At 39.6% G+C, this 22,163-nt stretch overlaps 1 protein-coding gene across 1 annotated transcript in view; it reads left to right on the top strand.

The window, feature by feature from the left end:
• cdh6 (cadherin 6) overlaps window positions 1-22,163 on the top strand; it is a 250,407-nt gene that overhangs the window by 82,447 nt on the left and 145,797 nt on the right. The gene's annotated exons all lie outside the window — the stretch shown is intronic.

Here is a 22,163-nt window from a genome sequence, read left to right as displayed (position 1 = left end):
TGGGTTTCTCCCCGGGGAGTTCGTTAATCACCCTCGTAGATCCGCCTGCCTGTGGGTGGGACCATTACCCTTCAATGCCAACTCTTTAGTTGCCCAAGACATTGCCGACATTCTGATCTTGCAAACACCTCTGTCTGTCTCTCTGATGCAAAACCAGCCTAATTGGAGAAGCAGGAGATAATAATGAATAAGTAAACAAATGACATGGAAAGCCAGCGAGGTTCATTAAGCGAACGTCGCCCGGTGTCGTGCTGCGTTCAGCACCAGGTGGGGGTCCTGCAGCTCACCTGGCTCCACGTGTGTCACACAGAGCTAGCCGTTAGCCGTTAGCTGTCGAGCATTTTCAGAAGTTTGGCAACAGGAGAGTAAAAGTTTGATTAGCAAAACTAAATGTGCGTCAAAAGAGGGGGCTGAGCTCTGAAATTAAAAACCATTGACGAGTTTTAAGGCGACTGATTACACACAAGTTCACATTGTGCACGTTTTTGGACTTGCGTTTGGGTTTCTACTACATCCAGCAGCAGCGCCAGTGCTTGGAAAAAGACACGCAGGAATCTTTGGCAATAAGTTAAAGTCTTTTGGTGTCTGAAAAATTTGTTTCAAAAATAAAAATCTTCCAAATGTAACGTCAGAAATTAGAAAGCCCAGCCCGTTACCTAGCAACCCCAAGCCGAGCTCCAGCAAGTTTGGTCAGCTGGTTTTACCATCCAGAAAACACTTGCTGCCTTTTTGTTGGTTGTGCAGAAGCCTCCACTTCTGCTTTTCAAAGATGTACGGTTGAATGATTGCTCATCTGTTTGCAGCCATTTTCACATGCGAGTGTAAACGTTGAGTTGGGCGTGCAAACAGGCGTGGAGTCATTTACACATAGTGCAACACAAAAAAATGAAAACATTTTTTAAATTACTAGCACAAAGACAAAAATATAACAAACTAAAAAAAAAATTCTAACTCTCAAACTAACAGCCATTCTAAGAAGTGCTCAAGCTAAAGGGTGGTTAGGCTAACAGCTATGCAAGCTAACTGCATCTTAAACCTGTATCTGCTTAGACCAGCTGCTACTTAAGGCTACTTAGGCTAACTGCTATTTAGCCCGTCTGTTCTCTATTTCGAAAAAATGCTGCTTATTCTAACTCAAATGAACAACTTTTACTTAACAGCTACTTACGTTTCTGTGACTCAAGCTAAAAGTCTTGCAATCTAAATGCTACTTAAGCTAAAAAGGCTAATGGCTAGTTAAACTGAGCTAAAGTTTCTTAAGCTATAGCCAACTTTAGCTTATTGGCGAGATAATTTGCATACTACCTTTTCATTCTTAACCTTAATAATGCTAAAATATTGAGCTTCCTAGCTAAATATTTATTTTTGAACCTGACTTTAAAAAATTAACCCTCATTATTAGAGCTAACAGGTAAAGATAAAATCAATATAACTTCCATTTTCTCTATTTGGTCAACGCAAAAACTTTACTGAAAACAAATAAACAGAAAGTTTAGCGTCTAAAGAAAACGAGAGTCTCATTTCAAGAGGAAGAGCTTAAAAAATCATAATTGTTTTTTAATTTGTGCATAGCACAACGAATAAAACAGCATGGCGGAAAGCAGACGGGGTTTCAAGTGGAGATGTTGTGTAACCACCCGCATGATGTGTGATTGTAATTAGTTGGAATTCGACAGGTTCTCATGAGTTGCAGGTTAGCAAATGAAAGCAAACAGTGAGGTAGCCTAATCGACCATCAGCAAATGGTCAATAAATAATGCGGTAATGCCAATTAGACTGTATCATGTGGGGTGCTTGTGGCAGAAGCCATCTGTTTGAGCTAAAGGTGTTTGACCTTGGTTTAAAACGGCTGTAAAAAGCCCATCATGGCTCTGTGAGCAAATCTGAAACTGCTTTGTTTCAGATTTAATTTGCTCTGCTAACTCTAGCTGCTTTCTCTTGTGCTAATGTACAGCATTCCTCTTGTTTTCCTAATTGCTGCAACCGACTCTGTTGTTGCCGTTCTTGATGGGTAACTTTCTGCGTGAAACGGAAAAACACGCCGCGGGTTTTAACTTTAATGATTTCTGAAATTTTCTCGTCTTAGAAAATGTTTCTACCTAAACTAATGACTTTTCGTTTAGTTTAGTTGACTTGCAATGACTGTTGAGTTCAGGGAGAATGTAAAACCCAAATTTCCCATGAAATTTAGATAATAATGGGGAAACAAGATGAGAGATAAGAGATTATTTTCAAAATAAAAGTCCCATCGTCAAATAAAAGCATTTTTGGCAATAGGGTTTTTGCCAAACCCTGAAAAATGAGTCATTCCACAAACCTTTCTGAATGTAACATCACAAATCAGCAAAGCGTAGCTCGTTACCTAGCAACCGCAGGAAAGCCTAACCCGTTACCTAGCAACCCCAACAGAGTTCCAACACATTTGGTCAGCTGGTTTTACCGCAGTATGTACAATGGGTGCTGGAAAAGACAAGTGTTTTGTTGTTGACTTACCATCCAGAAACCACTTGCTGCATTCCTGTTGGTTGTGCAGGAGGCTCTACTAATGCTTTTCAAAGTTGTGCAGTTGTAAAATAGGCAGAACTGACCAGGCTAAAATCTCAGTGAGGGATTTTGTGGGAAAAAAATGTAATGAACTTGTTTTTTTTTTTTTATTAAACTATAGCATTAATTTGTTTTTTGTTTTTTTTTGTTTTGCAGAGTGAAAGATATGTTTTTGACAAACTTAAAAATGAAATCACTAAATAAATTCTGGTCACACGTGCCTCGTTAAACCCGGCACTCGGTCTCATTCTCACATTGGCTCAGCTGGCAGGAAGGAGGTTTGTCAAATCAGAGGCGACAGCCTTTAATGCCGCGTGAGTCGCTTTGACACCAGGCAGATTCTCTGACTGACTTGTTGGTTGTTTACAGCTAGTTTTAGAAGAACTCGAGTCAACAGTCACACCTGCTGGGAGTGTTGACTCGCAGAAGTTGCTTAGCGATCACAAAAATGACTCCCAGTCTTTCAGATTTGGATAAGTGAGGCAGCTGTTACTGGCTGGAAGCATTTGAGTCACTTCAGAATATGCAGAATGATGATCCAGTTGCACATTTTATTAATTTAAATTATTCTTAAATGATTAGATTTTAGTCTTTTCATTTAGTTTTAGGGGCGTTTTGTCACTTTAAATCCAAATATGCTGCTGCTGGCCACGTGAAAATGGCTGCACACAGAGGCACAATCTTTGAAAAGCAGAAGTGGAGGCTCCTGCACAATCAACAAAGATGCAGCAAGTTGTTTCTGAATGGTAAGTTAACAGAGCAGTTCCCTCTTCTTTCTTTTCGACGTTTTAATGATGTAATGTTTTTTTGTTTTTTTATTTTTATTTTTTTTTATCTCTCTCTTTCTCACTGATTATTTCTGTTTTTATTTTAATTATGTAAAGCACTTTGAAATGCCTTGCTGCTGAAATGTGCTATACAAATAAAATTTGATTTGATTTGATTTGATTTGTCTGTTCCAGCAGCCATTGTACAGCGGTAAAACCAGCTGACCAAACTTATTGGAGCTCTGTTTGGGGTTGCTAGGTAACAGGGCTGGACTTTTGCTCTGCCCTGTTGAACCAAAGGGCTGAACAAAAGCAAATATCTTAGTACTCTAGAAATAAGACAAAATTAACTTACAATGACTTTTCAGCAAAAAATGAACTTAGTGTAACTATAACTTTTCACCAATATTAAGAATTATGACTTAAAACAAGACAGATTATTTCACTTATAAAATGGGAAAAATGTCCGATGGAAGTGTAACTTTTTAACGGTACTTGCAGATAGTTTTGACTCATTTCAAGTGAAACTAGACAAAAACAACTTTGTAATAGTTTTTGTTCTTGCTAAAAAATGTTCCTCACATCCTGAATTTACCAAAACAGCCAATCCAGGGTGTTTTTCCTTTTCACAGCTGAAACGTGTGACTAACTTTAGGAACGAGACTCGTCATGTTTCCAGACGCAGTGAAAGCCATCGAACGCGGCGCGTCCAGCGTGAATAACGATGCGATCCGACGGTGTTAAAAGCGCCTCAAAGTCGAGGAAGTGTTCGGTGAGCAATCACCGACGGCGAGCGCGACCGAAGGAAGTGGAGGGGAACAGGTGAACAGAGGGAGGTCACACTTAGTGAAGAGATGAGCAGAGTGAGAAAAACTCACAGATGCAAGCAGAACAAACGGATGGAGCCGTGGAACGCTGCAGATTAATTCAAAACGTCGCCTACAGGCCACGGTTTTGTTTCATTGGGACCTTTTGCTTGTCTAATTCAGTTAGTTTTTTAAAGTGTGTTTGCTAGTTTTTATTATTATTGGTTACACCAGGGGTCCCCAAACTTTTACCTGTGAGGGCCACATAACTTTTCCCTTCTGTGGTGGGGGCCCGGAGTCAGTTTGTAACAGAAAAAGTGTTACCGTTAGTGAAACGGTCACTGGGACTGACTAGTATATATACAATTGAGGGAAACCTGGAATGCGGCGTTCATAACAGACACGTGTGTTCATTTGCTCTACCGCTAAAAACAACCATACTGATTAAATAACATAAGAGTCGAGCAGTTCCCTAAAAGTCCAACAGATGGCAGCAATGAACCATGCAAGACAAAACACCCACAGTTTACAGGACACACTTCCTGCTAAAGAGCCCCCTGGTGGTTGAAGAAAAATCCACATATAAACCGGAAAATACAATATATGAAAAGAAATCTCAATGCTCTCTGGTATTGTTCAGGGGGCCGGACCAAATGTGGCGGCGGCCCGGATCCGGCCTGCGGTCCGTAGTTTGGGGACCACTGGGTTAAATATTGTTCAGTTTCGGTTTAGTTTGTGTTAGTTGTAGCAGTAGTTTTAACTTTTTTATACTTTGGTTCATTTTTTAGGTGCAGAATTCGAAAAGGTCCAAGAATTGTGTTGTGATGATGCTTAAATCGATCGGGAAACAAAAACTCAACAGAAGACACTTTTTCCAATGAACCAATCAAGATTATTAGTAAAGCACATTTCATCAATATGGCAGTTTAATCATAAAAACACAAAATCAAAACTCATATAAACTTAATTTAGTCACCAGTTGAGAAACCAGCAGCAGAGATTATATTTTATTATGTTCCATCGTCAAAATCAACTCATCAAATATGTTGGTTTCCATTTATTATGGAAAATAAATGGAAAACAACAAACGCATTCAGTTATTGTTGAACAACAGACTGACTGGAAAAACGGCCCCTCACCTAGCAACCCCACCGCGTTGCCTAGCAACCTCAGCGAAGTCCAGCCTCGTTGCCCAGCAACACAAGAACCTTCGCTCGGCTGGTTTTCGCTGCAGTTTGAAAGGCTGATAAATACTTTAATAAACACAAAAAAACAAATTTCAGTTAGTTTTATAAGTGCATAATACATGTGTTTCCCAATTGGTTATAGTATTTTCCTGCTAATTACTGCTAACAAAAATGTTTTCTCAATTTCAGTTTTTTTGTTATTTTGTTTGTTTTGTTAACTAGAATAGCCTAGCTGCTACACTCCCAACATGCTCTCAACTCACAAATGAAAGTTGCTCTTAGCTTTGTAAAAATATTCCTTTTGTTTATTCCTGCCTGGCTAATTTAATGTTGCTCGTTTTTTTTTTTTAAATGCAAAACTCTTGCATTTTTCATGTCCAAGCACTCGACTGTCCTGATCATAACTAATAACTTGAGTGGTGATACATTATTTTTAGTGCAACTTAAGGAAATCAAAGGGAGAAACAACAAACATGCTTTTTGTGCTAATAGTCACGTCTTTTCCAAAAGCCTCTTAGGCCTGGCAGTAATATTTCTGAGTTACCCTTGATTGGTAGTGCGGCTAATGCAGACAGACGGGGCTTGCTAGGTAAAATCAAGCCGGTCCGAAAGAGACTTGGACGCGCGCTCGTTGCCCAGGGGTCACCTGTCCGATCCTTTGACAACGGCATTTGATCACCAAGGAGGAACATGCAGAAAATACTGTAATGTTCAGACCGCGGGGTGCAGAAGAGTAATGCCCGAGCTGATGTGAGCAGACAAGACATCATATACCGCACATGTTCCATCAAATAATCTTTGTACATTCGGACTCAGTGGGGATATCATGCAAATGTGCTTTGAAATCAGGACCAGTCAGGGTCAGATTCCCCCGATGTCTTTACGTGGGTTTTGCACCGGGAGGGCGCTAAGTGGTCTAATGAGGAGGTGAGCAGAAATCTCTGCAAAACCACTTTATTTCAGTCCTGTCTGCATTTTTTTCTGCTTCCCTGCTATCAGATCATCTCAAACACACAGCGGCTCCTTGATAATAAAGCAAAGTGAAAGTCTGGTACTTTTCAAAAGGTGAGATTACAGCCATGATAGAGTGACTGAGACGTACCGGAGAGGCCACGATGGCTCCTTATCGAGGCTCGCTCTCCTTTTTATAACCTTATTATTTCAGCACCCATCATCCTTTGATGCCCTGCTACAGAACCGGCAATAATTGGAAAGAGAAGTCATGAGAAATAGACAAGAAAATACCAGCAAGATAAAACCTCACATGAATTGAATCTGTGTCGCCTACATGGGAAATCTAGCAAAAACGTTTAGGTTTCACGATTGAATATTAGGGCCAGGCTAAGAAAAAAAGAATTAAAATAGAAATAACGATAGTAAAGTTGTAATATCACAGGAATAAACTTTAGAATTTATTTATTTTTTATTTCTAAAGAAATAAATTCAATCTGCTTTCAGTAGATTGAATTGCAAACAAGTCTGAGTCTATTTTACTCATGAACTGGATTTTATTTGAAGATTTTAGAGTAAGTGGAGCAGAAAATAAATGCACGCCACACTTTTCAGATCATGAAACACGTTGTTTGGGTCGATAACAAATTTGACTTAAATAGATTAAAGTTTATGGTTGTATCTGAGGAGTGCTAAGTGTGGTAAGCATTTTCAAAGTTAGCTAAATGGCTAAACAAAAAAATTAGCTGTAACACTTTATTTGAAGGGGGTGAATAAGACTGACATAACACTGTCATAACATGACATAACACTGTCATTAACATGACATAACACTGTCATTAACATGACATAACACTGTCATTAACATGACATAACACTGTCATTAACATGACATAACACTGTCATTAACATGACATAACACTGTCATTAACATGACATAACACTGTCATTAACATGACATAACACTGTCATTAACATGACATGACACCTGATATAAATTTGTTATAAAAGTATTACTGATTGCACTTTAAAAATTAGGTAACTTTATATTATTAAAGGTAAAGTTTAAACAGTGATGATTTATTGGTTAATATCAAGTTGTCATAACAAAGACATTTTGAATATTGTCAACTTTGTATTAAAAGTGTCATAATTTACCGAATGACGCTTTATGACAACAGTCATAAATATTCACGAAGGCTTATTCATGTTCATGACAGTGTTAAATGTTTATGTCATGTTTATGTCATGTTTATGACAGGTGTTATGTCATGTTTATGACAGGTGTCATGTCATGTTTATGACAGGTGTCATGTCATGTTTATGACAGGTGTCATGTCATGTTTATGACAGGTGTCATGTCATGTTTATGACGGTGTCATGTCATGTTTATGACGGTGTCATGTTTATGACGGTGTCATGTTTATGACGGTGTCATGTCATGTTTATGACAGGTGTCATGTCATGTTTATGACGGTGTCATGTCATGTTTATGACGGTGTCATGTTTATGACGGTGTCATGTTTATGACGGTGTCATGTTTATGACGGTGTCATGTCATGTTTATGACGGTGTCATGTCATGTTTATGACGGTGTCATGTTTATGACGGTGTCATGTTTATGACGGTGTCATGTCATGTTTATGACAGGTGTCATGTCATGTTTATGACGGTGTCATGTCATGTTTATGACGGTGTCATGTCATGTTTATGACGGTGTCATGTTTATGACGGTGTCATGTTTATGACGGTGTCATGTCATGTTTATGACAGGTGTCATGTCATGTTTATGACGGTGTCATGTCATGTTTATGACGGTGTCATGTCATGTTTATGACGGTGTCATGTTTATGACAGGTGTCATGTCATGTTTATGACAGTGTTATGTCATGTTTATGACAGTGTTAAATGTTTATGTCATGTTTATGACAGTGTTATGTCATGTTTATGACAGGTGTCATGTCATGTTTATGACAGGTGTCATGTCATGTTTATGACAGGTGTCATGTCATGTTTATGACAGGTGTCATGTCATGTTTATGACAGTGTTATGTCATGTTTATGACAGTGTCATGTCATGTTTATGACAGTGTTATGTCATGTTTATGACAGTGTCATGTCATGTTTATGACAGTGTTATGTCATGTTTATGACAGTGTCATGTCATGTTTATGACAGTGTTATGTCATGTTTATGACAGTGTCATGTCATGTTTATGACAGTGTCATGTCATGTTTATGACAGTGTCATGTCATGTTTATGACAGTGTTATGTCATGTTTATGACAGTGTCATGTCATGTTTATGACAGTGTTATGTCATGTTTATGACAGGTGTCATGTCATGTTTATGACAGTGTCATGTCATGTTTATGACAGGTGTCATGTCATGTTTATGACAGTGTTATGTCATGTTTATGACATTATAACACAGATTTTCATCACACAGTGATAATTTCTGGTGTTCCACAGGGCTCACAGTTGGGACCCCGACTTATTCTGGGTTTAAGTGCTGTTTGCACTGCAAGTGGAAAATCTGCTGATGGTTATTCATAAACAATTTGAAATTCATCATTTCTCAGTAAGTTGCTCAACATTCCCAGGAGTGAACATCCTACCAAATGCATCTCAAGGTCAGAGAATTGAAGCGAACGTAACAATGTGAGAGACGGACAAAGTCAGGCTGCTCCCGTTTTCCTAATGAGCTTATAAATCCAGCCAGTTTCCAACGTCCAACACCCCCTAAAATACCTTCAATAGCTCGATCTTCCTCCCTGAAAAAGAAAAAACTTAACATTTCTCTAATTGAACAGGAAAAAGAAGCAGACTCCCCTGAAAAACCCGATCATCAGAGACGCTTGGAAGTCATCTGTTGATATGGCAAATTGCCGTTTCTCAGAACAAACTCTTAATTGCATCTCTGACACATATGGCATCTAAAATGTGATTGATTGCAGCTCCGAATTGCAGAAAAGAACCTTGATTTCAACATAACAGACTTCTCGAGAGTGGTTGGGAAAATTACTGCGGGGAGTGCTCTTTGAGACTCGCGTTCGACCTCACAACATCTGCCAACCGTGTTTCTCTGCGCACCAGTCAGACGGAGTTTAACTTAAGGGGGAAAAGCTGAAATGTAGAGGCGTAAATCTACTTACGGCTGAGAGAATACTGTATTTTAACATAATTATAATGTCAGAGAGGCTCCAGGTTTTATGGCACAATGCATTTTTGCTCCAAACAATCATTGTTGTGTTTGTATTGAGCAACGGGTCAAATTTGGTTGTTTTTCTGTGTTGCTGTTATAATCTAAATGTAAAAATGCTTAATCTGACAATCAGAAAACAAATTAATCTGTGCATATTCTGAACGAAGTCGCCATTAACTTCACCTTCTCAGCAAAACATGCATCAAGATATTTTTTAAAGGCATTAATTTAAATGGTTCCAACGCATTTTGGACTATGAACATTTGATGGTTGCATATATAAAAAAGTGTTATTGGCAAAATTTACATTTTGCACATTTCTGCACCTCCCTTTGGGGCCTATATGCTTAAAAGAACACCCAGCTGTTTTTAACAATAAGTTATTGTATTTTGGTGTCTGGAAAATTAGCTGTATCATAAACTTCCTGATTGTTGAGTCACAAATCAGCAGCACGTTGCCTAGCAACCCAAGTGGAGCTCCAGCATGTTTGGTCAGCTGGTTTTACTGTTATACAATGGCTGTCAGAAAAGACAAGTGTTTTGTTGTTGACTTTCCGTCCAGAAACCACTTGCTACGTTCTTGTTGGTTGCGCAGGAGGCTTCAATTCTGCTTTTCAAAGATGTATGGTTGTCTAATTGTGCGTCTGTGGCCAGCAGCAGCTCATTTGGATTTAAATTGACAAGAGACCATAAAACGGATAATTCTGATTAAAATCTCATTGTCTAAAAATTGCCTTCAAAGAATGTAATCCCGGACGAGCCCCCAAGTCTGGCTCTGGAACCATAACAAATGTAGGGAGACGATACATGGAATAGCTTTAAATTGTATTTATTTAGCAAAAATCATGACTGGCTGGAGAAAAGTGGAGAGCGACAGAAACAGAGAGAGAAAGTGCAGGTTGAGAGAGAGACAGTGGTGCATCTTAAGCTGGATCTCAGCTGCCTCCGTTTCCAATCAGCACCAATTAAGAGCTGAGAAGCAAAGATGCTAGAAATGCAAACATGTTTTGTGTGTTGAACATGATTAAACGTTGAATCAGTTAAACGTGTCATTCTGAATAGAGCATGTGCGTTGGGATCAAGCATGTGCATAACTACATAACGTTGTGAAAAATATATATTTTATGTGAAAACCATCACTGGTTCACCTTCTCCCACACCGTTTCAAAATGCCCCCCTGTCTGGAGGCGAGCGAAGAGGTCACCCGGAGCAGAAATGGAATAAAACCGAATAAATATGCAGGACATCAGTCAGATAAGGTGACGCCTCATTGTGGGCTGTTAGATGATATGGTGACGGCCCGGCTGGGGGGCAGCAGGGTCAGAACCGTCGACATGTGTCACAGAACCGTGATATTTAGAATCCTCTCTGCTACAAGCGCACAGGAAACCAAGAACAGCATGAAAACACACGACAGCGCGGCCTCTGGGGGGTTTCTGCTTCCTGTGCTTGTCTCCTGCTCACCTTGGACACCAGGTCGGTGTCAGCTGTCAGTGTCAGGTGGAGAGCAGGAATGCTAATGGACCCTTACCACATCGCATCGCTGTCCTCTCTGCTCTGCCCTGTCTCGCTCTCCGCTGCACGTCAGACGGGAAGCTTTGAGCAGCAGAGATGAGGCTGTCAGCAGCGCAGTGGCTCCCCTCCCGCTTCTTCTTTCCTCCTCCTGCTTGCATAAATGCTTACAGATACTGCAGAAAATCTCCGCTTTAAACCCTCAGCTGTCGCCGCACTTCGCCGTGGAAGAACCTGCGGTCACCGGAGCGCCTCCTTAGCGCGCCACCGAAGGCGTTTGCTAAGTAGTTCACTTTTGCCTACGTAATGAGAAAGCTCTGCATGCGGTTTCACTTATATCAGTAATTATTAATGATAGACACTCCTGAAGGAAAGCATAAAGGCGGGCAATTAGGAGCTTTTGGCATTAATTTTCATAACAATAAAGCATAAGGAGTCGGACTGTGATAAATAGCAGTAGTTTAGTTGGCAGAAGTAGGTACTGAGGGAACCTTTTGACTAATATCAACGGATAAAGGCTTAAATTAAGCCACTATGACGCAGTTTTTCTCATTTTCCTTTTTAAATGTATTTGCACTGCAAAAACACAAAAAGTATTTTTGGTTTAGTTTCTCTTTTGAAACTTGAAATAATACAAAACTAACTTGTTAGCAAGATATAGGAGTTTGTTTTAAGTCATGAATTCCTGAACATTAATAAAAATAAAAATAAAGTTTTTGTTCTACTTTTCACTTAAGTGAATAAATCTGCCAGTTGAACTAGTATCTTTTTAAAATAAGCTTATTGATGCTTCCGGAAAGCTCCTTGTTAGCTGGTTTTGTCTTATTTAAAATATACAAAATAGACCAAAAATACTTGATAGGGTTTTGTGTTTTTGCAGTGAAATCTACCAATCCAATCCAAATTTATTCATAATTTACTAACAAGATTCTTCAAGATTCCTAGACTCCGTCGAACATTTCCTTTTTAGATTCTATGTTTGTGCTTCAGAGTCAGAAAATGGCTTGTTTAACAATCCCAGTTTACAAATCACAACCAAAGCAGCTTCAGTTTATAGAGTGAAGATGCAGAAATGGCTGAATATCATCAGCATAGAAGGTTTCAACCAACGTATCCAAGGAAAAACAATTAGAGGGGGAAAAGGCCAACTACTGCACCCTGAGGGACGCCACATTTAATAAAGCAAAATCCTGTAAATGTATGCAAATACATAAAGGCTGATGTCACACAGTTATACTTTATTTTATGTAATAAACACTACTTCCATACTTACTACTGCTAATTATAGATAATTTCGTCTGAAAGGTTTATCTTGATGATGATTAAGTCAATAAAGTTCCAGTTCCAATGGCAGATTATTTCACTTATAACATGTAAATAATGTCCTTTTTTTCAAAATTAAGGAATTGTTTACTTAAAACAAGCTTCTGTATCTTGTAGAAAAGTTACTTGTAAGTTAATTTTGGCTTATTTCAAGTGTATTGAGATATTTGCACTGAAACTAAACCAAAATTTCTTGGTGAGATTTTGTAGTGTTGCAGTGCAAAGTAAAACTATTCAAGATTTCACACCCTAATATTTACAATTTAAAAAAAAACTTCCTCTTTGCTGCTTCTTTCAATTTGTAAAAAAAAATCCATCCAGTCCAGGTTTTGCTGGTTGCCTACAATGACTCACCTCAGCATGCTCCAAGCTTAAACGACAAAGTGAATTGCTTTAATGGTTAACTCAGTAATTTGTGGTTAATTTGTAATTAAATAATTTATCTTTAAATCACACAAACTACAATTAAATTTGATCCCTGAACACATAAGTACCAGAGTGTCTCCAGTACAAGAGTTGCTAAATTAATGTAAATCTCTAAATATCCTGATAGAGGATGGCTTAGATAGTAGAAACCAAAGGTATGCAGAGTTGGAAAACAGCTGCTTATTTGAAAAAGTATGTGATTTTTGTTGAAACCAGCAGAACACTGTGACCTGCTTTGTGAGGGGAAAACACAGAATCACTAACGGCATTAAATTAGCATATTAGCTTAACGGGAATAAGCTAATTCGCTGTAACAGTGACACCGAGAGCCGAGGCCAAATAAGCAGAAGTTTATGTCGTATCATTTTTTCCCTCTGTTGAGACGATTCTCGCTGTCTCTTGTAAAAAAAGAAGGTTTTAGCTTAGCTCTGTCAGTGCAGTCAAACTGACAGGAGTCCATTTTCTGCAGAGAACTAATCCCCTCTAAAGGCTGAAAATTGCTTTGAAGAGAAATTGACAGATAAATGATGCTTCATCGACAGAAATGTTGAGTTTCCCCAAAGAAAGCAGGTCAAAACCAGCAACGTTTGCATGAGGACGGTTATTGAAATTAACATTTCATGAACCCTTCATTAAAACCCGAAATGAAGAGATAGGTTTCATGGCCGAGTCTCGTTGAACTTTAATTTGAAAACAACAAGAAGATCGTATTTGTCTTCGTTCTGCCGGCGCAATTAATCAAAAAGCAATTACATTAGCGTGCCCCGGAGGTGGATTAAATGGTTTTTGAGTATTTCTGATGCGGCCTCGCCTTGTTTTGGCCGCTTTCTGAGAACCGGACCGACTGCAAAGACGGGAACATTTGGGATAATTAGTGGAGAAGACGAACAGAGGGGGGTCTATCCCGTCCCCTGGTGCTGTTTGTTACAGCTGACATGTATTAAGGCAAACGTCTGTTAAATCACAGTGTGCCACACACTCTCCATGCCTTATTAGACTATAAATGTGCTGAATGAAGGCTCACAGCCTAATTAGGGATGAGTTCTGAGCAACCCGTCTACTTTTCTCAACGTCATCCCCCTTTCCAAGACTTAAAAATTGCCTCAAACTTGGATTTGGAAGGGGGGATTGCACCCTAGGCCAATCCCCTTCCAGCCATCTCAGCCATTTTCTGCCTGGGGAACGCAGCCGGCGATGGATCGGAGGGGGGATCGTCTCAGGACTATCATTGGTGGAGGTGGGAGCGCAATATTGAATCTCAAAGAAAGCAACTTGAGAGGCTTCTGAAAGAGATTCAAAAAGGGGTCAGGAGGTATCAGCCCACACAAGGCTTTGGAATAAGCGATGATGGGAAGAAAGAAAGAAAGAAAGACAGAGTTGCCATCCAGCTTGAGTGCACTGGTTAATAGCCTCTGCAGTTGAACATAATAGGTGCCACAGAGCCGGAGATCCAGTCAAGGTCCCAGTGGTGGAATTAGGGTGAAGGACGACGTTGGAGACGCAAGGCGCTGCTGGGAAACTGCCATACCCGGCTTGACACTCATTTATTTATATAAGCCTCCTGGTTCGCTGAAAAGGTTGGTAATTACCATTAGCAATTACCACTGAGCAAGTACAGACACCTCTAGCTGCAGCCGGAGGTACCAGATGTGAACTCGGGGTCCCTGAAATACACCCGAGGGCAGCGTTCCAGATCCCTGATGCAACATCGCTCGCCTGAAGCACGTCTTTGACAACCCGAGTCGCATCAGACGGGCGCATTCTCGATTTTACGAGGCACAGAAAGTCTCCTCGAGATTGGTGCTATCATTATCTCCTCTGAATAAGGAGAGGAGGGCCGTGACATGCACAGCGACGGGGGGGAAAACAACGCTCAATGAGAGAGGGAGTTGCACAGAATAATGGGTCAAGCCAAGTAAACGCATCATTCTCTGTAGACGAGGTGAAATGGGGGCCTTTTTTGCAGGCATTAGCAGCGGGTTTTCAGGTAGCACAGGACTGGACACCCTCGTGTCCTCTGGGGACGCCACACTGTTCGGTGAAAGCACAGACACCCCACCATGCCGGTAATGAGACGAGCCCACCACCGCCGTACCAGAGGAGATAATTACACACAAATATACCTTCTCACTGCCACACGCATGCAGCAGCCTCAAATTATAGCTCACACTGGCTATTTATTCTCAAAGTTTGAAGCGCTGCTGTGACCTGCTGAATTTGTAAAGTGATTGTTTCTTGGCTGTGGTCTGGGTTTCTTGCTAAGCTTTGTAAAGGTTGAGCAAACAGAGTTTAGCTGCTGCTGGCTAAACTTCTGAATGCAGTCAGAGCAACTAACTTCTCTGCTCTCTCTTCAACCAGTAAAATGCATCAAAATAATACATTATTTGTATGGAAGGTCATAGCTATATGGCGTGGGAGAAAGTTTTAAACAAAAGCTGTTGCTAGCTTATTGGTGATAAAATCCTATTTCCTTTTGGTAAAACTGTTTTTCACAAGATCAATCCAGACACCATCTCTATCCTGCTAGTTAAGTAACATTTAGCCTAAATACCTTTTAGCTTGAATGATTGTTGTGTTTCTTCATAGCTAGCTTGAAGGGCAGCTAGCTTAAGCTAAGTACAGTTTCTTAGCTTAAGCTAAACTTTGTTAATCTCTTTCACAAGATCAAGCTGGAGACTCTACCTTGGTATTTAAGTAATATTTAGCCTAAATATCTTTTAACTTGAATGATTGTGTTATCTTTCTCATCAACTGGCTTGAAGTGCAGTTAATCAGTGTAGTGGTTAGCATAAGCTTTAGGTGATTGCATCACAGAAAAAAACATCGCACTGTCTCTGTCCTGCTACTTATTTAGCCTAAATGGATTTTAGGTTGAATGATTGTGTTGAATTTCTTAGTGGCTAGCTTGAGGATTGAGTTAATTAGCATAGCATTTAGCATAAGCTAATTTCTTTTGGTGAATAAATCCTAATCTTTTTCACAGAATCAAGCTTGTCACTATCTCTGTCCTGTAACATTTAGCCTAAATACCTTTTAGCTTGAATGATTGTTGCCCTTCTTAGTAGCTAGCTTGAGGGACAGTCAGTATAGCTGTCAGCATCAGCTTTCAGTGAAATTATGCTAACCATTTTCACAGAAACCATGTCTGACACCATGTCTATCCTGCTCTAAAAGTAATACTTAGACTAAATACCTTTTAGCTTGAATGATTGCGTCGCCTTTCTTACCAGCTACTAATTTAATAGCTAGGTTGAGAGACAGTTGGTCAGTGTAACGGTTAGCATAAGCTAAGCACAATTTCTTCCGATGAAACAGTGTTGATCTTTTTCATATAATCAACTCTGTCATTGTCTCTATTGTGCTAGTTAATTAGCTTCTATCCTAAATACTTTTTAGCTTGAATGGCTGTTTCTTTTCTCTAGCTAGCAACACAGCTAGCTAGAGAAGCAGTGTGTAGCAGTTAGCCCATGCTAACTAAATACCTTTTATTTAGTTAGCATGAGCTAACTAAATAAAAGTTAGCCCATGCTAATGGGCTAATAAAAGTTACCCCATGTTAATGGGCTAACTTTAGCAGTTAGCTAAAGTTAGCCCATTAGTTTACTGCTAACTGCAGTTAGCAGGGCTAACTGCTAACTGTTACACATTTAGCAGGGCTAAATGTGTTGAGGTCAGCCCTGCTACACATGGGCTAACTGTGTAGCAGTTAGCATGGGCTTAAATTGCAGTTAGCCTAAAAAGCTTTTAGCCCAACTATTTAATAAGCAGCAGTTAGCTTGAACAGAAGTTAGCCTTAGAAGTTTCAACCTTCAGTAGTTAGCTTGAGTGGCAATTAGCACAAGTAGTTTTTTTTATCTGATGTAGTAGCATATAGCTGCTTACATGAGTAGCTGTTAGCATGACTGTCATAGTTTGGAAAAATCTAATTTTTGCTGGTATTCCTGAGGGTCCTCAGGACTGTTGTCTGTGTCAGCAACATTTATATTTCTTGTTAGATTACAAAAAGTTGAGTTGTCTCTTTTTTTTGTCTTTATTACAAAGGTTTTCCTTGGAGAGTTGATGTTAATTACTGTGTATATTTGGGCCATCTGCACTGAGAGTACACAATAGGAGCTGACAATGGATCTGCCTGGCTTGTTTTTGTGGATGTAGCTGGGCTCAAAAATCAATTTAAATAAAGTGTCATTGTCTTCGCCAGCGAGGCCCAATAATCATCCAAAGTTCAAAATAATCACTTTTTTCTTCTTTTGTCACTTTCTGAGTGAGGCAGAAACACTTTTTAACCTCCTGTCTGGGTAATGAAGTCCTGTTTGGCCTCCAGTTCATCATAAAACGAGGCTTCCAGGAATCTCACCTTCAGAAATCCAAGGCTGTGCATCTCTCAAACTTACCTTCACCTTCACTGGCATCTGGCTACGATTTTTTCCCACCTTCAAATCCCTCCATGTCCGAGCTCCTTTACGCCCTTTCAACCTCTGTTACCTTTACACGCCTTCATGTCTTCACACCCAACTCCACTCCCAATCCCTAAAATGTAACATTTACTGCAAGATCACAGTAGAAACCAGATGTTTACTACAATAAATGCAGTTTCTCCTCAGTCTGGAGTTAAATCTGAACAAAATTCACTTGATTTTGGTTGAGAAAACATGGTGAGACCATTTTTTAGAGATTTGTTTTCAAATGTTTACATACATTTGGTCAATATTCTGCCTTTTCATATCTTCTCCATAAGATCAGGACTTTGTCTAGGCCATTCTAAAACTTTGACTTTTTCCTTTGGTTTGTAATCTGGAAGACCAATCTTACTTCCTGCTTCAATATTTCCACATAATGTTTGTTCCTCGTGATGCCATCTGTTTTATGAAGAGCACCAGTTCCTCCTGCAGCAGAACAGCCTCACAACATGATGCTGCCACCACCAAAAACCACATTTAGGATGGTACAACCGTCCCCAACAGTCATTATGGTCAAACAGTTCCACTCAAGTTTCATCAGACTACAAATCATGTTTGCAAAAACGAAGATCTTTGAACATTTGGAGAATCTAATCTGGCTTTTTTATGTTTCTTCTGAAGCGGCTTCTTCTTGCTGCGCGGCCATTCAGCCCGTGTGGATAATGACCTTTGAACTTGGTGCCTTCAAGTTCTGGTAAATTGTTCCCAAAGATGAACCAGACTTCAGTTCTCTTCCTGATTTTATTTGAATTTCCCATCGTGTCAAACGAGAAAGCAGTATAACCTTAAAATAAATCCTCAGGTGTGACTCAGACGTGTCTGTTTGTATCAGAGGTTTGTATAAAGTTTGACCAATTGGACTTGAATTCAAAGAAAGTTACAAAAAATCTCCAAAAGAAAAAATCTTTCTCACCAAGTTTTCTGGCATTTAACAAATGGAAATCTTTTTGGTAATTCTATATAACCTAAATCAAGATAATTTTGATCTGATTTATCTTCACATAGTGAGAACTAAATCTTTTTATTCAGTGTATGTAACCATCTGGTCTCATTGTACAGCCTTCAGATTGATAAGTATCTTTTCTGCAGCAAGAAGCCGAAATATTAAGATTTATGTCTTTCAGTCCTTGTTTGTAGAAGCAGCTGAATTACAAAACCCACCTTGAAGAGCAGCGTGTGAAGGAAAGAAAAGGAGAAAAAGGTCGTGGGCGGCGCAGTTGAACCCAAACAGCCACTCATTTGCAGCAGCGTGCTCACGTGTTCGCTCACGCGCCGCCACCGCGGCGGCCGCCCTGCGGTAAGGTTGAGGTCAGGCCGGCGTTCCTGTTCTGCTCTCTCCTTGTTCAGCCGGTCAGATAACCGTTAGCGCTCCACTCCGCAGTGCTGTGCCGTGTAATTATCGTTTGCTGGGATAATCAGCAGTGCTAAAAGGTGATGGATGACGGGGGAGCGCGTTGCAATAAACCAAGCAGGCAGTCCTCTGGTCTAATAAGCCGGAGCACTCAGCCGGGCGCTTCCACGTTCCTGGTTTATCTGACTTGTTTTATATCAAAACACGGTGCAATTAGAGGCTTTATCTACTGTTCAAATGGTTAAACATATGAGAGAGTAAAAAAATGAAATGGGGCTGAAATTTATTGTCGTAGATAATGAAAAGCTCTCAGCATTTTATTATATTAATTGCTACTTTTTGTGTGAATTTCGGTGCAATAAAGGGGAGAAAATAATCATTTTCTTTCAGATTCCACATCACTTGAACTTATTCATGTTTTATCACAACTTTCCTTAAACCAACATAAAGTGAAGCAGGATTATAAATGGCCTGGAAACTTTTTTTAGCATAAAAAATCTAAAAAGTTAGCATTTCTTTGCAATCAAACAAGCTTCGTTACTGTCACTGCTTCATGTTAGCGCTGTTAGCCTTCAAGAAGAAATCATACGCAATTCTGAAAACTCTTCTTTGATATTTACTTAGAGCTCTAAATACGACGTCGCTAAGGCTGTTTTCACACCTGATAGTCTGGTAGACTCGGTTCGATTGAGGACGAATGTTGCAACACTTACAAGCCAAGCTAAATGGAAAAAGCTGTTCCCCTCCTTGCCTGAGGGGGCGCTGCACTCAGAAGAAGACACTGAACGCAACTTCCTTCTTCAAAAATCTGTCAACATCAGATTTTAGCGGTTTCTCTTTTGTTGTTTATAAAACACCTCAAACCATTTCCCCTGCTACTGCTAGGCTAGCGTGTTCATTTTGATTGTTTTTACCCAGAATCCCCTGCGCTGTAGTCCACTTTCTGGTCTCTGGTCCACTTGGCGTTCACATATGCATTCAAACTGAACCAGAGTTCACTTCAACCAAATCCAGACGAAGGTTTTAGGCGGAACCTCCTGAAAATACCTTGTTACATTTGGAATAAGACAAACTAACTTAAAGTAACTTTCAGAAAGATACAGGAGTTTGTTTTAAGTCAATAATTCCTTAATATTGATGAAAAACTTCTAGTTCAACTGACACATTAATTCACATATAATGTGGTAAAAATGTCTTGTAATAAGTTAAAGGAATTATTGACTTTAAACAAGCTTGAAAAAAGTTAAGTTAGTTTTGCCTCATTTCAAATAAGATACTTGCACTGGAAAGTAAACCAGAATTTTGACATTTTGTGTTTTTGCAGTGTAAAAGTGTTAAGAAAAAGCCCTCCATATGCAACAATGTCGACAAGTTTTAAAACTTTTTTTTATTATTACACGTCGTTTCACACACCTGCCTGCGTTGTATCCAGCTCTGTATGATGACTTCCTTTCGCCCTGCAGAGAAATGTAGATCTGTGTAACATCACCGCGGCTCACGCTTTGATCTGGTTTCTCTTTTCTCGCTCCAAAGTCGAACGTCGCAGCTCTTGATGAAGAGCTGCGACGTTCAAAGCCCCAGCGTTGGATGTCTTCCATCGGTCAGGAGTAAAATGGATCCGCCTGAAGATCAGCAGAACATGGCGGCTGGTCCTGCTAAGTGTTTGGTTCTGTTTCTTCATCCTGGACCAGAAACGGCACCGCTTGCGTTCGGCGTCTCTCCCAGCGCCTGAATCCGACGTTAAATCTGCTCAGACCTGCTGACTCCTCTGGGCTCTTCCTGCGTTGAACAGTTGCTGAATCTGGGAATCATAGAACAAAGTATTGAAATATTTATCCGAGTGGTGTGACTTGAGTAAATGCTTTTAGCTCCACAGCTGCAGGTTCCCTTAAGGTGACGATTTCTGCAACAGACGCTGAAATCAGAAGATAATGTTCGCCCGGAGGTGAAGGAAAAACTCTGCTAATGCACATTTTGGGCCCGTTATTAGAGGTTTTATCACCTCAGACAGTATTTATTCTCTTTAAACCTTTTGTGATCTTGCAACCGCAAACCTAAATGTGACCAACCAAGGATATTTTAAAATTTCTTTTTTACGTTTTAATGCTCCCATTTGGCTCTCAGCCACTTTATAAAAAAAAAAAAAACACCCAGTTGGTTTTTGGTAATAACTTTTGTTTTTTTATTATCTGGAAAACAAGCTGTTTCAAAAATGTTTCTTTTTTCCCCTGGTCACTCTGTGCCGTTACCTAGCAACCTCAGCCGAGCCCAGCCCGTTGCCTAGCAACCAAAGTGAAACTGGCCTGGCCAGCTGCAGCTTATTTGGATTTAAAGTGACAAGACGCCCTAAAATAGCTCATTCAGAAACGTCAAAACTGATTATAATTGTCACATTAATGCAATATAATAACAGGTTTATTCAATATAATGATGTTTATGCATTTTAATTATTACATTCGTACAGTACTTCACATTTATACAAAATCTAGTTTGTACTATACAAATATCAGATTTACAATACAGTATTACTTTTATCATTTATACAAGTTTATTCAAAATAATATCACATTTATACAATATATTTGTGCAACATACATGTCATATTTATACAGCATAATAGCATGCAGTATGTGATTATGCAATATAATTATCACATTCGTACTATATTTTACATTTATACAATGTAATATCACATTTATCCAATTTAAGTATCGTGTCATAATGTGATAGTGCTCAAAATGTATTTCCCTTTGACAACAATATGCTTCCGTACAAATGGAAAGATTACTATTTTATATTTTTAAAGCAGTATAACATTTTTTTTTTGACTGATTGTTCATCGTGGCTCTAATTGAATGTGTAAAAACATAAATAAATCCACATCCTGAAGTGGCTCTTTCTGAGGTCAGTCCTTGTGATTTTGGTTCTGAACAACCCGTCCTACAGAACCAGGACCTGTGGCCCGCATGTGGACAGTCAAGGAGCTTGTTGTCCACGAGGGCCTGGAGAGAGGAGAGTTTCCTCACCAAGTGGACGTCAACAAGCAGCTAAAATGCCGTCCTCTGCTTCCCTGAAGGGGTTATTTTGTTTTATGACCTTTAACGATGGCAAAGTTAATAAGAGATTTTTATTTTTAAATGTATTTTGACAAATTCCAGTGTGAAATCCAATAGGAATGGAAGAGTAGCTGGTAATTTGGATGTGAATTTTTTTTTTTTTTGTTGTCGTTTCCAGTGTTTGTTATTATGCTTTAAAAAGTTTGCTCCTCCTCTCTGGTTTGTTATAAATCAACTTCTGGACCAAATTCTACCGATGGCGGCCATTGTTGCCTTCTTAACGCTCCCACAGAGGAGACTGAGCTGCTTTTCTGTGTCCAACCCTGTTGGAAATTAGTTTGAAAATCTCCCTTTGCCTCAACAAACATGCGCCCAAGTCGACCAGACAGCCGAACGTTTAATGGAAAGTTTTTCCCATTTTAGGACAAAACGTCAGCAGATCTGTCCCCTCCGTAACCCTGCGGTTCGTTGCACAGACGACGGACTCAAATGATCAGTTTGTAGCAGATGGTTGGCGTTTTTCATTCTAAAATAAGATGGGGAATGGTTCTGTAAACATGCTGTATTTACAATAGCATAAT

Source organism: Poecilia reticulata, chromosome 20, assembly GCF_904066995.2.
Source record: "Poecilia reticulata chromosome 20, P_reticulata-male-v2, whole genome shotgun sequence".
NCBI lineage: Eukaryota > Metazoa > Chordata > Actinopteri > Cyprinodontiformes > Poeciliidae > Poecilia > Poecilia reticulata.
This window is presented reverse-complemented; position numbering and strand designations above follow the sequence as displayed.